At 45.0% G+C, this 14,728-nt stretch overlaps 1 protein-coding gene across 15 annotated transcripts in view; it reads left to right on the top strand.

Annotated features, from left to right (window-relative positions):
* Positions 1 to 14,728, top strand: part of LOC119177204 (dipeptidyl peptidase 4) — a 522,011-nt gene that overhangs the window by 428,728 nt on the left and 78,555 nt on the right. For 2 of the 15 annotated variants that reach the window (XM_075878262.1, XM_075878261.1), the window contains exon 1: positions 10,515 to 10,553. The exons of the other annotated variants lie outside the window; for them this stretch is intronic. The gene's annotated coding sequence lies outside the window, so the exon portion shown is untranslated. Of the gene's footprint in view, positions 1 to 10,514; positions 10,554 to 14,728 lie in introns of those variants that run through there. 15 annotated transcript variants of the gene reach the window in all.

Genomic DNA, 14,728 nt, shown 5'->3' with positions numbered 1-14,728 from the left:
GTTGACAAATGCAATACCATGCCGATCTTCTTGACACAGGTCCAAGTCTCGCGCTTATACGCTTCGATGTATAGTTGTCCGATAAGTTGCCTGCACTTTGGCCCAGCGGTATTCCAAAATCAATTCTCTCTGCATACTTAACTAGATGTGATGTCGAGTTAAAGTTTGTAAATTTTAGTCAGAGTTGACGTAGATGGCGTGAAGTATCGTGCTAGCGAAGTAAATTATCAAAATGAATCAACTGACTTACGCGTGGCATTTATCCACGGCGCATTCTAGAAACCAAATTTTAAAAATAAATAATAAAGTACACTTTGAATGCTACATGAAGTCGGTGAGAAAGAGTTATTTTACTCGTGTGCGCTGTCCACAAAAGCTGGGACCTCCTCACGGTATAAGCAAGTGACCTGCAATAGCGAAGTGGCAGGCAATCTTCTACGAGGGGCCATCGCAAGTATCATTTTGTGACCATGCCCCACCCCCTTCTTTTTCGCCTTTTTCTTGCTAGCCAGCGCGAAACGACTTCTCACGGAGGTCCGAAATCGCGCTCGACATCAGGCACTGAATTATTATGGCGCCCACAGACGCCCTCGCTCAGACTCGGCCGCGCAATCTTGACATTGAAGAGCGCCGCCGCCCGGTGGGCTTCACTGCGTAGCAGCGCATTGCGCAGCGGCCACTCTTGTCCTGCTTTCTTACGCATTCAGACCGAGCGAGACATTGAGGGGCAGGGAGACAGGAACGACCCAGAAATGAATATTGCGCACGCGACGTATGCACGCGGCTGCCGACAGCGTGGAAGATGAAAACAGCCGCGGAAAAGAGATGCCTCCGAGCTCTTCTTTTTTTCTCCCTTCTCCTTCGAGTCCGCGCCATCGATTGTGGCTGCATCAAAGATGTACGCACCGTAGCTCAGCTAGATGGGGCGTCCTTCTGCGGAGTGGTTTTCAAGGGCCGCGAGCGTCTTCTTTTCACGTGGACGTGTGGCAGCATGCATGCGTGCGCTCTTTCCTTCTTTTGGCTCTCGGCACAAAATAGGCCTGTTCAGAAAAGTGAAATGGGTATGTACATGGCGCTGCGGAGAAGTTACAAACGAGCCATAGTTTGAGCAAGAGCGGGCCGGCCGTCCGGCTAGAGCTGGCGGAGAAGCGCTTCTTCTGGAAATGGCCATGCATGTATATGCATGCCTGCGAGGGCGCTATAAGAAAAGCGAGCCGTTCTAGATCGGGAATGACCGCGGAGGAGTTTCAATCGGCCGCGGCTTCCGGTAACGCTTGGTTTAGGAGTGTGAGTGCGGAAGTATAGCCATTCGTTTTTCGGATCTGCACGTATGTTCGCGTACGTGCTTAGCTGCGGCTAGGTCGTGTATGACGTCTCCACGGGCGCAGGCGTAGGTTTGTCTTAAACATTTATGGCACGTGGCTAGCGGATGCTAGGTAATTTCGGCACCACCCCTACACGCATATTTGCAAATTTAAGTTTCTCTGCATGCAGGAGTCCAGCTTTTCAAAATAAACTCAGGTCAGATTATTGGTGACCACTTACCAGAGTATAGACTTCTTTTGAAGTAGACGTATGATGACGCCAATGGATTAGTGTTTTCCTTTTTTTTTTTGCCAGCTACATGGATGCTGCTTGGCGGTATTTTATTTCCGTTCCTGTCGTTATCCACCGAGGTTTCTGTCCGCCGCGTTAGAGCAGTGGTTGTGGCATATAGTCGGATACAACTTTTAAAGTCCGGAGAAGGCGCGCAACTGATGTGCGGCAGTCGATAGCCTTCTTAAGAGAAGAAATAGTCCCTCTCGTGCACTCAGCAACGTTCTCCAAAGACGGGATCACCAGCCGACCAGCTCATCACGTCAATGTGGAGTGCCCGGTCATTGGTGCAGGCTTGCGCGGATCCGCCTTTGAACATGAAATGCCGAGGACTTCTAAAGTAATGTCCGACTATATTGCAGTCCAACACGATGCCATGTGTTCAGCTCCCGTAAAGCGCGCACTTGCGAGGACATGAAAGGTAACGTTTAGGTCAATTGGGAAAATACCAGATTATTCCTATCAAAATTTAGTTCTCAACTAAACCGTCTGTAGTATATCAACCTTGTATAAACCTTACCATTGACTCACCATAGTTCATGAATGTACCTCCTGCGCAAGTATCCAAACGAATCCATCTATTTAAGTAGGAGGATACTGCAACTAAGCGCTCCCCAATGCACATACAGTACCGTCCACTGGTAAAGGGAACACTCCAATGTGCACAATCAATATTGCTGTTCCTCTAAAATCAAGTGGTTATGAAAATAATCTGTTTGCACGTCACGAATGTGTCAGAGGGAGTGTGAACTTTAAACCACCAGTAGACCTATTTATATCAAAGCTGTTATGCTTCCGTAAAATAGCAAAATCTAATTGATTGGTTTGTGGGGTTTAACGTCCCAAAACCACCATATGATTATGAGAGACGCCGTAGTGGAGGTCTCCGGAAATTTTGACCACCTGGGGTCTTTTAACGTGCATCCAAATCTGAGCACACGGACCTACAACATTTCCGCCTCCATCGGAAATGCAGCCGCCACAGCGAAATGTAAACATGCTGTGAACTCATATGCTCCCTTTAACAGTGGACACATTTATACCTTCGTAGTATTCTCACCATCGGCTTAAACCACTGCTAACCGGAAGCTTCAAAAGCAAAGTACTCAACGAAGCTTGCGAGAGCTATCGATCCTGCCATGCGTTCTGCGCATTGGCAATGGTGCCTATCGGCGTTCTTGAGTCGCCAAGCCGTCCACCGCATCCCAAGCCCTTGAGGGATAAAGAAACTTGCACAACGAGCCGCTTCTCTTTATTCTTTTTCAAGCGCAAAAAAAAATGCGCTGACGCCGATGTTCACTGCGCGGCGCACCCGCTTGTCTCACGCGGAAAACAAGATCAGCGTTGTATGCACGGAGCTCCAGCTGCGGTCGAAAGCAAACGCACCAGTTCTCTGGGGCACCACGGCGTTTACTTTGCTTTTGGGGATCGCCGAATCCGATTTGTCAATAATTCATGCTTTGCGGCATATATAGCAGGCCCATATAGTATACAGGGCGCTACTACCTTGCCGTGCTGCCTTCCGCCAGAAAACTGTGTTTGAATTGTTATTGAATTGTTAACCTTGGATTTGAACACGCGCGTACCTTTGTATGTTTTCAGTGAAACGTGAATTGTGATAATTTCTTCTGGAAAATTCGCACAGTAAACTTGAGTACGCGCGCTCGATTTCGGGCCACTGTGGCCATATTTCGATGGGGTCCCCCCGAAATGCACCTCAATTTCAGCGCTCGTCAAATAGCCTCAGGTGGCCAAAATTAAGCCGGAGTACCCCACTACGGCGTGCCTCGTAATCATATCGTGGTTTTGCACGGAACGCCTCAGAAATAGTAATAAAGAATGACGCGGTACAATATTAGTAAGGGACTCATGGAAGCAAGTAGTGATGTTGGCGAAAGTCCGTCGCTTAGGCGAGGCGCTTGTAGCCAAGATGGTGTCGAGTGCTTGAGTGAAAATCCGTCCAGTAATCTATTCTCATTTATACTATTACTGCGATAACCACGAATCGGACAGATGAACGTCATCTGAGAGTGAGACCATGCTATGTGCCGTCTCATTATCTAAATAGATTTGCTTACTGATAACGGGAGGTATGTACTATACAGCCTGCCTCCTATCACTAATTTTCATTTACTTTTTTTTAAAACTCGTGTTTAGTATTGACTATTCCTGTAGGTAAAGACAAGAATCGTCAAGTAACAGCAGCCTGTTCTATTTTTGCACTGCAGGACGAGGGGTTCTCTTAACAATTTACGGACAGTTTATTCTGTCCTGAGCATGGTCGTTCCATTCCGTTCGTGCAAATTTTTTAATTCTATCACCGCGCCTAACTTTTCTGATGGCCTGTACTGCGTTTCTCATTCCTGAATGTAGATGTTTGTTAGCCTGCCAGCGACATCTCGGTATCACGCAGCCGTCGTGCTTGTTTGTTTCGACTCGCCCGTCGACACAAAACAACCTGCGCCTCCGAAATGACGCCGGAGTTCAGCAGCCTCGTCGTATATCCGCTCGCACGTGGTGACGCTTTCTTCTGGCGCTGTTCCCAGACAGCGTGCCAAAGCTGTGTCGCTGCGTCTTCGGAAGTGTAGCCGGCCCTGGCTCGAAACAGCGACACGCCGTAAACAAGCTTGCTTGCGCGGACCTGTGGCGAGCCGCACTTTCATTCTTGTTTTTTGGCACTCTCTAGTGGAACGAGTGTGAACTCGTTTTCACAACAGTGCTTCTCGTTACGCCCGTAGGCTCACTGCATTCAGACAAAGCTATCATCGATAACCTGAGGTGCTAGTGGTTGACCCAGTGGCTGATTAGTTTAGCTATCTCGTGTGAAAATTATGACAGTGCAGTAGCAATAAAGATACCAGTTTCACACCAGTTTATATATATATATATATATATATATATATATATATATATATATATATATATAGTCTGCCGCTTTTTAATTATATTATAATCTATTTACTTATTTTACCACTCCATCACGACTGTTTTATTATAGCAGGAAAAAAATGTTGCCCAGTGCTAACTGGCTGTGCTGTTTCTTGAAGTAGAAGGGCTTATACAGTTGCGTATGCGATTACACAAAGTTATACTCTAAAACAAAACTTATTCTTCTTGGTATCTTTTTTTCGTTTCTTCCGTGGTTTAAACGACCACGCAGACTAAACATCGTGCATCATGCGCCCTGTTTGCAAATGGGCAGCTATATGCGAGCGAGAAATACTTATTCGTCCAGCGTTTGCAATGGCACAACTATATATACACTGCGACGTCTTACCGCGCCACGGTCACCTACGCGTTTTGCAACAAAGAACGCGTGCTTGGAAAACTGTCGCTTTGCCGGCACGCTTCGAATTCGCCTGCCTTCAACCAACCAAACTGGGGCGTCCGTCGAACACCGCTCGCCTCGAACGTGCAAATTGGAAATGGCCGTGGCGCTGCTTCTGATCTTTTGCAGCTGTTGCTGCGCCTGTTCGCACCTGATGCGTCTCTTCGTTTGAAGAAATCGAATACGAGTTCACGTCCTGGGGTAAAGACAGAGGCGACGTTCCTTCATCGTCATTCTTCACAGCGAACAACATTAAAAGCCGAGGACGCATGCTAGTGACGGCTCGCACGTCTCTTACGAAATCGTACGCGCGGCATGTTCTCGTTGATTCCGCGACTTGGCTATGCCTTTCTTCATTGGTTTTCTCTCGTCTTTTCATATATTTCTTTTTATCTCCGGTGAATGAACGCAGCTCGCACATACCAATACCATTCGATCGCCCGAGTGGTTTCCGGAAGGCAGCGTCCCTAAATTGATTTTCCGCGGCACATATCCCCGCGGCTGTCTCCGAAGCCGAAACCGCTATTTTCCTGCGGCCGTCATCCTGTGCGCAGCCCATTTCGAAGCTTCCCGCGCGCCGCCTTTTCCCCCCGAAATAACAGCGGTGGTTTATGCCGCTGCTCCATTTGCGCTCTGCGTGACTCGCTACGCCTTGCGCTCTTATAAGATCGCCTGACGGACTCCTTCCTTATTTCTTCACAAGCCGCCCTTCTTCGGAGACTCAAGTTCACGCGTGCACCCGCACTTCACACCGCCGCGTTTTTTTTTTTTTTTTTTTTTTTTTTGAAGCGCGAATAGAGAAAGAACGCGCGCGCCGTCACCGAGCGTCATGGGTCGCCGCGGGCTGCCATATCCCCCTCACCCGATTGCCTCGCCTGCCCCCGGTTTCCACAAGGCCCCAATTTCATTTCCGACCATCGCGGTGCTCGCATCCCTCCTCTTCATCCTTTTTTCCCTCTGCAGTCTCCGCGCCGCCGTGGCGCGCCGTCCAGTCGGCGACCGCATTGTGTGCCCTCCGAGCGACGCGGCGCCAGGAACGTTATTTAGGCGACAAAGGAAGAAGTAAAAAAGGAGAGCGTTTCAGCCACGCAAAAAGTTCGTGCAGTCAGCCATTAAGTTCACGGGGCCAACAGCGCCTGCCGCGGCCGCCCAACTGTGTCACTCGAAGCACGCCGCTGCAGCACATGGCTGCTACGCTGAGCGCACTCGCTACTCGGCAACTGCAGCTCCGACTCTCTGGTCGACCGAAGCGAACGGGGAGACGGCCGGAGCCCATTTACGCGTCGAGGACACATTTTCACGCTGGCCGCACCGCGCAGCCTGACGTGTTTCGTTGGCTGTCGGTGCGCGCTGTGGAAACCGTGTGGATGCACTTAGACGGTTCGCGGTCGCTGACTAAAATATCGACCCGTCCGACTGATGTAGTGGCAGTACTGTCTTTATTCTGTATTCTGACATCCCCGAAACACTCGCTGGAGACATCGGTGTCGCGCCCAGTGCTGTGCAGGTCATGTCTTAGTGTTGCCGTTGTATATGTTGTTTCTTCCTATTTCGTCACGACTTGGCACACTGCAATTGGGCGTAAATTTCTATATCTAGAGGAAAACGTATCATTATTTTTGTTGCTTCAAAACGTACTCTAAACGTAGCAGATAGTACGTGAGGGGGAGGGGGGGCAGGCAAGCAGGCACGCGCGTGCCATACCCGCTAGGGCTATCGCACGTGCGCATGCAGGCATGTACGCACTCACAATTTGAAAAAAAAAACTATTTAAAGGCGATTGATACAAGGTAATAAATTGTTTTGAAAGTATACGGAGGATTGGCTTCGATGCACTGCATCACTGCAAGTGCCAGGACATCTGTCTTCGGTGCAGAAAATGTTGCTATTTCAAAAATACGGTGTAGCCCATGAAATAAAGAAAAAAAAAAAGCTTTGAACGCCTCGGTGGGGATTCGTTTACATCTATCGGCATCTACGGCCAGTACGTGGCCATGTGGTGGGTGTCCGGATCTGATGAATACAAAAAAAAGAAGAAAATACGCTGCTCATTTGCAGCCGCTGCTCCGATCGCAGAATAACTGAAATTATTCCTTTCACAAAAACTCAGTGAAGAAATGTTTCCTCCTTTCTTTTTTTTCCTGAATATAGCTCCTCTTCTGGGCGCACGCGCCCATCGTTTGCCCCGAAAGGAAGGCGCCATCTTCTAACTCATTTTACCAAAATCCAGTCTTTCGCGATCAAAATGAATATTTTGTGCGCGTTCTTTACTTTTTATTGCATCATACGTTCAAGTAAAGAGAACTCAGCAAAATCAGTCATATTATAGCGTAATTGCGTTGCCCCCAAAGCTTTCCTTCAGCGTAGACGAGCCCAGCTCGTGTTCGGTAGGGAAGGGGGTTAATTACAGGAGTTGGGCAGTTGGATCAGATGGGAGAACTGCGAACAGCTTATCGGCGCTTTGAGATTTCAAAAGAGGAGCCACTGATAATTTTTACGGAGCGATGAAACTCAGTCAGGTTCATTGGTGAAACCGAAAACCCTACTATATACCGCAGCTGCCGTACCTTAACAGGCGTCCAGAATGCCGCCCGTGCTTCATACAGCAGTGGCAGTGGTGTATGTTATTCTGTATTCGTTAACCTGCAAGTGATATGCGTGCCCCAAGTACTAGCTCAGCCGAACACCCACGCAGCGAAATTCAGCGATTGTTCATTTTGCGACGCCCGCTTATTCTCGAAGCTCAGTTTCGCTTCGTTCGACAAAATTGGTCGGATTTCGTCACTCTTCAAACATTACCAGCGGCTGCTTTTTGCTATGTCAAAGCGCAGCGTTCGCCCATGGGAAAGACTCCGATTGTTCTATTTCACCCTGCCGGCTGTCCGCGCTGATCAAAAAAGTTAATTATTTTATTTATTCAATTACTGCCGTAATTGAAGTCTCTTGTCGCCCTAAGATAGCTACCGCCACTGAGAATGCAATGCCGATGGCAGCTACCATATCTTGCAGTCCCATAATTTTCATTATTTTCGGGCGTGTTTTTTGGAACGCCCGGTATACGAGAACTGTCCATCGAGGCAGCACCAGTGTGCGCGGCTGCTGGTGGTTCTACTACGTAGGGGGTGCGAGTAATGACGCTACCCATTTCACATACGCATAGCTCGTTTGTTACGTGATCAAAAATAAGGGACTATTACCAAGAAACACTCCAACAAGATGGTCGAACGAGAGCCTCCTATATGAAACCTCTCGCTTTACTTTTTCACTCAAATATAAAGGAAAAAAAGGGCACTCAAGCAGTGCAGTTGATTCAACCGTGTTAATTTATTTTGAAGACGAGTTTTTTTTTTTTTTTTTAGCGATCTGCTGCAGCTGCTGAATATGTTTTCTTGGGTTCCAATAAACGTCACTTAGGCCACTTACAATAATTTCAGCAGGTAAAATACGCGAAAAGTGCAGGCACCATCCAGAAGACGTTTTTTTTTTTTTTTGCTATACATTGACACCGTCTCTCTCGGTGTTTAAAATGCGAAGCATTTCTTGGCGAACTTCGGAAGTTTTGAGCGTATCTATCTATCTATCTATCTATCTATCTATCTATCTATCTATCTATATATCTATCTATCTATCTATCTATCTATCTATCTATCTATCTATCTATCTATCTATCCGCCTACTACATCTAGCACTCCTGGCCGTTTAGATAACGGTATCGATAACAAAAATAGTATGGCGTAACATGACTGTATGACGAGCATAAGTAACTAGTCATAGCATGAAAACCATGGCATGTATGTCTTGAATGCCATGATTTTCTCGTCATGGTCTTGCTGCTCCTGCGGTAGTTTTGTTCACATGACATATTGCAAAACTGGTATGGTATGACATGACTGCTTGGCAAACATGAGTGACAGACCCTAACATGGAAATCATGACATGCGTGTCATGCAAAACCGTGACTACACGACCGCGAGCTCATGATGCGCTCGCGGTCGTGTCGCTAGCTCCACATATACCAAATTTGGTGTCACTTGACGGGGATAGACGACGAAGGTAAATGACACGTTCAGACATGATAATTATAATAATAATAATAATTTTTATTTCCATCAGCGATGGAGGAGACTGCGGGTAAAAGTTGCTTGAAGGCACAAGCAACTTGACAGAGGCCCGCAGCCACCCTTACAGTGCAGGCAGCGATGGCAAACATTCACATAAAGAGAAAAAAAAAATCACAAGAAACACATATTCGGAATACAGATATGTCTAAAAAAAAAACACATCAGTAAGGAAGAATGAAAAAAAGCAATATTTTACACTATTTACTATGTTAGCATGATTTGATGAAATGCTCGCGCAGTGTTCGTGCAGAAGTTATTTTCAATTCAATGTGTAATTTATGAAATGAATTTAAAAGGGTTGGCAGCGTGTATGATAGCTTCTGCATAGAATAGCTTGTCCGCGCAGTGACCACCTTCCACTGTTCTATGTAACGAGTGCCGTATGAATGGGTGTTTTTGGCAAGATGAGATAACTCGTGGAAAAACTTTAGGTTTTCTTTTATCTCTCGTTTGAACGCTATACTTAACTTGTAATTGTATAGGGTAAACACGCGGATGACATTTCCCTTCAAGAATAAATCTGAAGTATGGGAATTGTAGGGTACATTGAAAAGCGCCCGTAGAAATTTTTTCTGCAGTACATGAAGTCTTTCAAGATTTGTATATGTCGTCGTACCCCATACCAAAAAACAATAATACAAGGAAGAAAAAAAGAGCGCATTGTAAACAAGAAGCTTTATTTTAAAAGGTAATATCAATCTGTGACGCGCCATCATACCAACCACACGAGATAGCTTGCCTAAAACTGATTCGATGTGTAAATCCCAAAGCATATTTTGTGTGAAGGTAACTCCTAGTATTTTCACACTACTCACTATTTCTATTGCTTCATTTGTGTAAAGAAGGGTGATGTGATCGCAGGTTATCTGCTTAGATTTTGGTCTGAAAATCACGGCTTTTGTCTTTTTAGTATTAATTTGCAAAACGTTTGCTGCTGACCATTCTTGGAGCGCCCTTAGAGCAGTGTTGGTGTTATTCTGAAGGCTACCAAGTTCAGGTGACGAAAAAAATAGGCTAGCGTCGTCAGCGTACATAACGTATTTCGCATCACTGTAGATATTTACTAGGTCATTGATGTGACATGCGTGTCATGTAAAACATGACTACATGCCACGCTTATAGCGTTCTCTCCCTCGTTTCGATAGCTCCACATATACCAAATTCGGTATCACGATACGCGAATAGACGACGAAGGTAAATGGCATGTCCAAACATGATAATTATGACATGGAAGTCATGTACGGCATAATTCGCATTTGCCTCGTAACGATGTGCTGATTTTATAGTGGCATATCAACCTTCCTCATTCGTGCTTCGCATATCATCAATTCCCACTGTACGTGGGATCTGGCTTTTTTTCTTTTATAAAGATATGGGACGACGTCTTTTTTTTAAACCTCTGTTTTTCTCTTCTTTTCTTTCTCTGTATTGTTCGTGTCCTGTAGCGAATATTTCGCTGTTGCCGAAGAGCAAGCAAAGCGATCTCGATTCGTGTGGCCAACCCAAGGGTAAGGGAGACACATGCATGCGGTGCCACCGCGCTGCTCTGTGCATTTTATTTTTCAACTTTGGTTAGCTTTTGACGTACCGTCAAAGATTGAACACTTTTTACACAGACAACAGCGTGATTACAGCGTGATTGTATCACGCTGTTGTCCTTGCTACGCATTACTAAGCTTGCGGTGTTATCCTTGCCTATATAGCACCACTGTTCGCGTTTATACAGGGTGTCCCACGTAACTTTAGCCAGTTTCAAGGTATGCCAGAACACGTAATTGCGACGCGACCAAATGCATGTTGCTCACTGTCGCTTGGAGTTAGCCAGACTGTTTTTAGTGTTCACGAATATTGTTTAATTAGATATGTTTAATTAACTAACTTTTCAAGAAAGGAACATACGTAAAAATTCTATGAGAAGGCTGTGTCGGTTTGCAAAACGTCCGAATAGACAGTTTTGAACTTTATATCTGTTATGTATTAGTGTTTTTCTGCTAATTACAAATGCCCACGAAGTACAAAAAATACCACGTGACAAACTCGCTCGTGCGCCAGTGCGCACAATGATTCTAGTGCTCCCTAACGTTCCGCGTACGAACTACCATAGCATTTGCCCCATTGTGCTGTCTCGGCAGGGCCGCAACGATGGTGGTGGCTTCACGATGAACACGTTTTGCTATCGGCCACAAAAACAATAACCGCTGTGACTGCTTATCGCTGTCATGAACCGTTGCGTGGGAAGCGTGTCGTTCGTACGCGGAACGTTAGGGAGCACTAGAATCATCGTGCGCACTGGCGCGCGAGCGGGTTGGTCACGTGGTATTTTTTTGGTATTTGGTGGGCATTTATAATTAGCAGAAAAACGCTAATACTTAACAGATATAAAGTTCCAAACTATCTCGACGTTTTGCAAACCTATCTACCACTTTCTCATTGAAATTTTTTATCCGTCTTCGTTCGTTCAAAAGTTATTTAACTAAGCAGATATAATTAAACAATATTTGAGAACACAAAAAACAGTCTGACTAACTCCAGGCAATGGTGAGCAACATTCGTATGGTCGCGTCGTAATCACGTGTTTTGGCATCTTTTTAAACTCTGGCTAAAGTTACGTGGGACACCCTGTATGCAATCGCTGCAAGTATAATATGAATGCACAAGCGTCATCCTCTCTGTGGAGTGTTACGGCCATGATTAATGTCTCAGGACCAACGTTCAGACTGAGTCTGGGTCAGTTACATTTTCTTTTGCCGACCTATTAATCTATCTACTCAGCTACAACATTACAACCAGACTTACCTGTATTAACGTTTATACTTACGTCTATTCACACGTATTGCAAAGCAGTGTTGCTCACACACCATTTCAATATTTATTGACCAGAGGCAGGAATTACATAAGAAGTGCCTTCATGTCCCCTCCGCCTCCACCAACTCTTCCAGAGAAGTTTTTGATAAATATGTTATGTAACCATCTTTTCCAAGAAAAATTATCCAACTGATTTGCGAGCACTGACAACTCGTATTAAAAGGGACTATGTCAAACGGCGCCAAGAACAGTATCGATTACGTGAGATATTGGTGTTGAAGAGTGGTGACAACTTGGTCGAGAAAGTTAATTCCAGGCTAACGGACTCATGAGTCGACTCCCTCGGACTCACTCAGACTCAGATCGAACTGTGAGCCTGAGACTGAGTGAGTCCGGATGAGTAATGTTTTGGTGAGTTTGAGTCCGACTGAGTTCGGTGGAAGAACCCTGAGTTCGAGTCCGAGTGAGTCCGGCTCAGGAAAATTTTGATGAGTCTGAGCCCGAGAGAGTCTAAAGCACGAAATGTATTCCATGAGCGAGTCTGAATGAGCTCCACAGGCTTCTCCGACCCATGCATTTAACCACTCATCTCTGCCAAGTAGTTCATAATTTATAAGCGTCTGTATTAATCTTGCCTTCTGACTTAATTCACTCAACTAGGGTTTCATTTTTTTTCTACCGTATGGCATGTGGCAGCTGCTGCCTCGTCTTTCTGCGCCACGCTCCGCATATTGTCTATGATTCCGCAGCACGAAGAAAGTGCAGCATCTTTTAATGATCACTCCGCCGCAGTTATAAGAAAAACGATGCCACAGCTGCCTTCATCCATGCCTAAATTGTGCGTTAATGCCATCCATCTGCACGTCTCGTTAATCAGCTCCGTATAAAGTAGGCATTTATACTGCGTGATGCCGCGTTAATGTGAAACTGTTCGCTGTTATCAGCCGTTCTGTATCTATAAGAACGGCTGAAAACGCACAAGAGTGGCTTTAACTTCAGCGACTGACCAGCGGTGCTCGCGTCCATTACCTCCCATTAAACGTTTATTTGCCTTATCCGGCTAGACACCTATATGCGAAACAGATCCTATCCGCATTGCGTTGGCCTTGCTGAAAACTCTCGCAGTGAATTGCAGCTACTCGAATTCTACAACGTCGTCTAGCATGCTGCGAAAACAAGAAACTATGGCACTGATTCGTATATGAAATAAGATAGTTCGATAAGAGACGTGTGAACGTAACAGAGATGTTGGTCTCTTGCATGATTACCGAATATTCCTTAAGGATAAACATTCGTTGGTCTAAGTGAGTCTTTGGAGGCCACGTGGAATCTGTAGTTGATCAGAGTACATAAAAGTAAGCGCACGTAACGTTTGCCAAGCCAGACTGACGCAATGCCGTTGTGTTGTTTTCTTAGTTAGCTTTTTAACGAGAGATAGGTGGAAACTTTATATTTACTTGATCAGGTTTCTTCGATTCCAGCACTACGTTGGGTGAAAGAAATAAGGTACATAAGAAATGAGTAGGATAAGATGAAAGGCTAAGAAAGCAGCTTGAATAGCTTCCGCCTGCAAGAAATACAGCAGCTTTGTAATTCTGCAGCGTTAAGAAGTGCGCGTAATAGAACTAAAAACGTTGCATGGTATCAAGCAAAAAAAAAGACAATGCAACTCAACAAAACTGTGCAGTTAACTGCAGCTTTAAACATTTTCATTGCAATGAAACATTTAGAAACGCTCAGTGAGAATTTATTCATTTATTTATGTATTCGTTTATCCATGTATTTGATTTGCATACACGGATACACCAGAACAAGGAGGAAAGAGGGAAAGAGCAAGCTGGCAATTGCCATCTGGAGGGGCGCAACACCTGCTCAATCTTTCGGGAAGAGGGAAGAAACAGAGGAAAAGAAGATAAGAAGGGAGGAAAAGGAAAAAGGGAGGCAAAATAAACAAATGACGGACTTAGAGAAGCAAAAAAAAAATGCGTGAACAAACATGGACTGACAGAATGCAGTGCTCAACTTGCACAGTTAAAAGCATAGTAACATGGCGTATCATACTTACAAGAGAAATACTCTTTATGATTTCTGGGGTTTAATGTCCCAAAACCACCATATGATTATGAGAGACGCCGTAGTGGAGGGCTCCGGAAATTTCGACCACCTGGGGTTCTTTAACGTGCACCCAAATCTGAGCACACGGGCCTACAACATGTCCGCCTCCATCGTAAATGCAGCCGCCGCAGCCGGGATCCGAACCACAGCGGCGGGGCGATCAGCTACGGAAGTGTTAGTATATATATATATATATATATATATATATATATATATATATATATATATATATATATATATATATATATATATATATATATATATATATATATATATATATATATATATATATATATATATATATATATATATATATATATAGTTTTAAGTTTATACTGACTGTTTTCTGTCGTCCTTTTTTCCAGTTTCGCTTGGTTTTATACGAGTTGGCTAAAATTTGTTAGGTACATCTCGCATGCAATATCACTTACCGACCTTTTTATGTGACTGTCCACAATATATTTCAGTTCTCCACACGGGACAAGAAAAAGTCAGCACCAATTGCTGACGCCGACATCGTTTTGTATAATCCTGTTGAGCGAAAATAAATTTAAGGGCGAGCGGCATGAATTGTAACAAGTGTTTTTCGTCAACATCGTTTTCGTCAAATTTACGCTCTGCGCGCGTCTTTTTCTTCGATTGAATGACAGTTTTTTCCGAGGGGCGCATTGAATTTCAAATTAAGTGGGCGTCGTCGAGTTCTGCTTCGCGTGAATTATGCAGCAACACTCGCCACAAATCGATCCCACGCGTCCGAAGTAAA

The sequence above is a fragment of the Rhipicephalus microplus genome, chromosome X, assembly GCF_043290135.1.
Source record: "Rhipicephalus microplus isolate Deutch F79 chromosome X, USDA_Rmic, whole genome shotgun sequence".
In the NCBI taxonomy this organism is placed as follows: domain Eukaryota; kingdom Metazoa; phylum Arthropoda; class Arachnida; order Ixodida; family Ixodidae; genus Rhipicephalus; species Rhipicephalus microplus.
The sequence above is the reverse complement of the archived record's forward strand: the minus strand, read 5'-3'. Positions and strand labels throughout refer to the sequence as shown.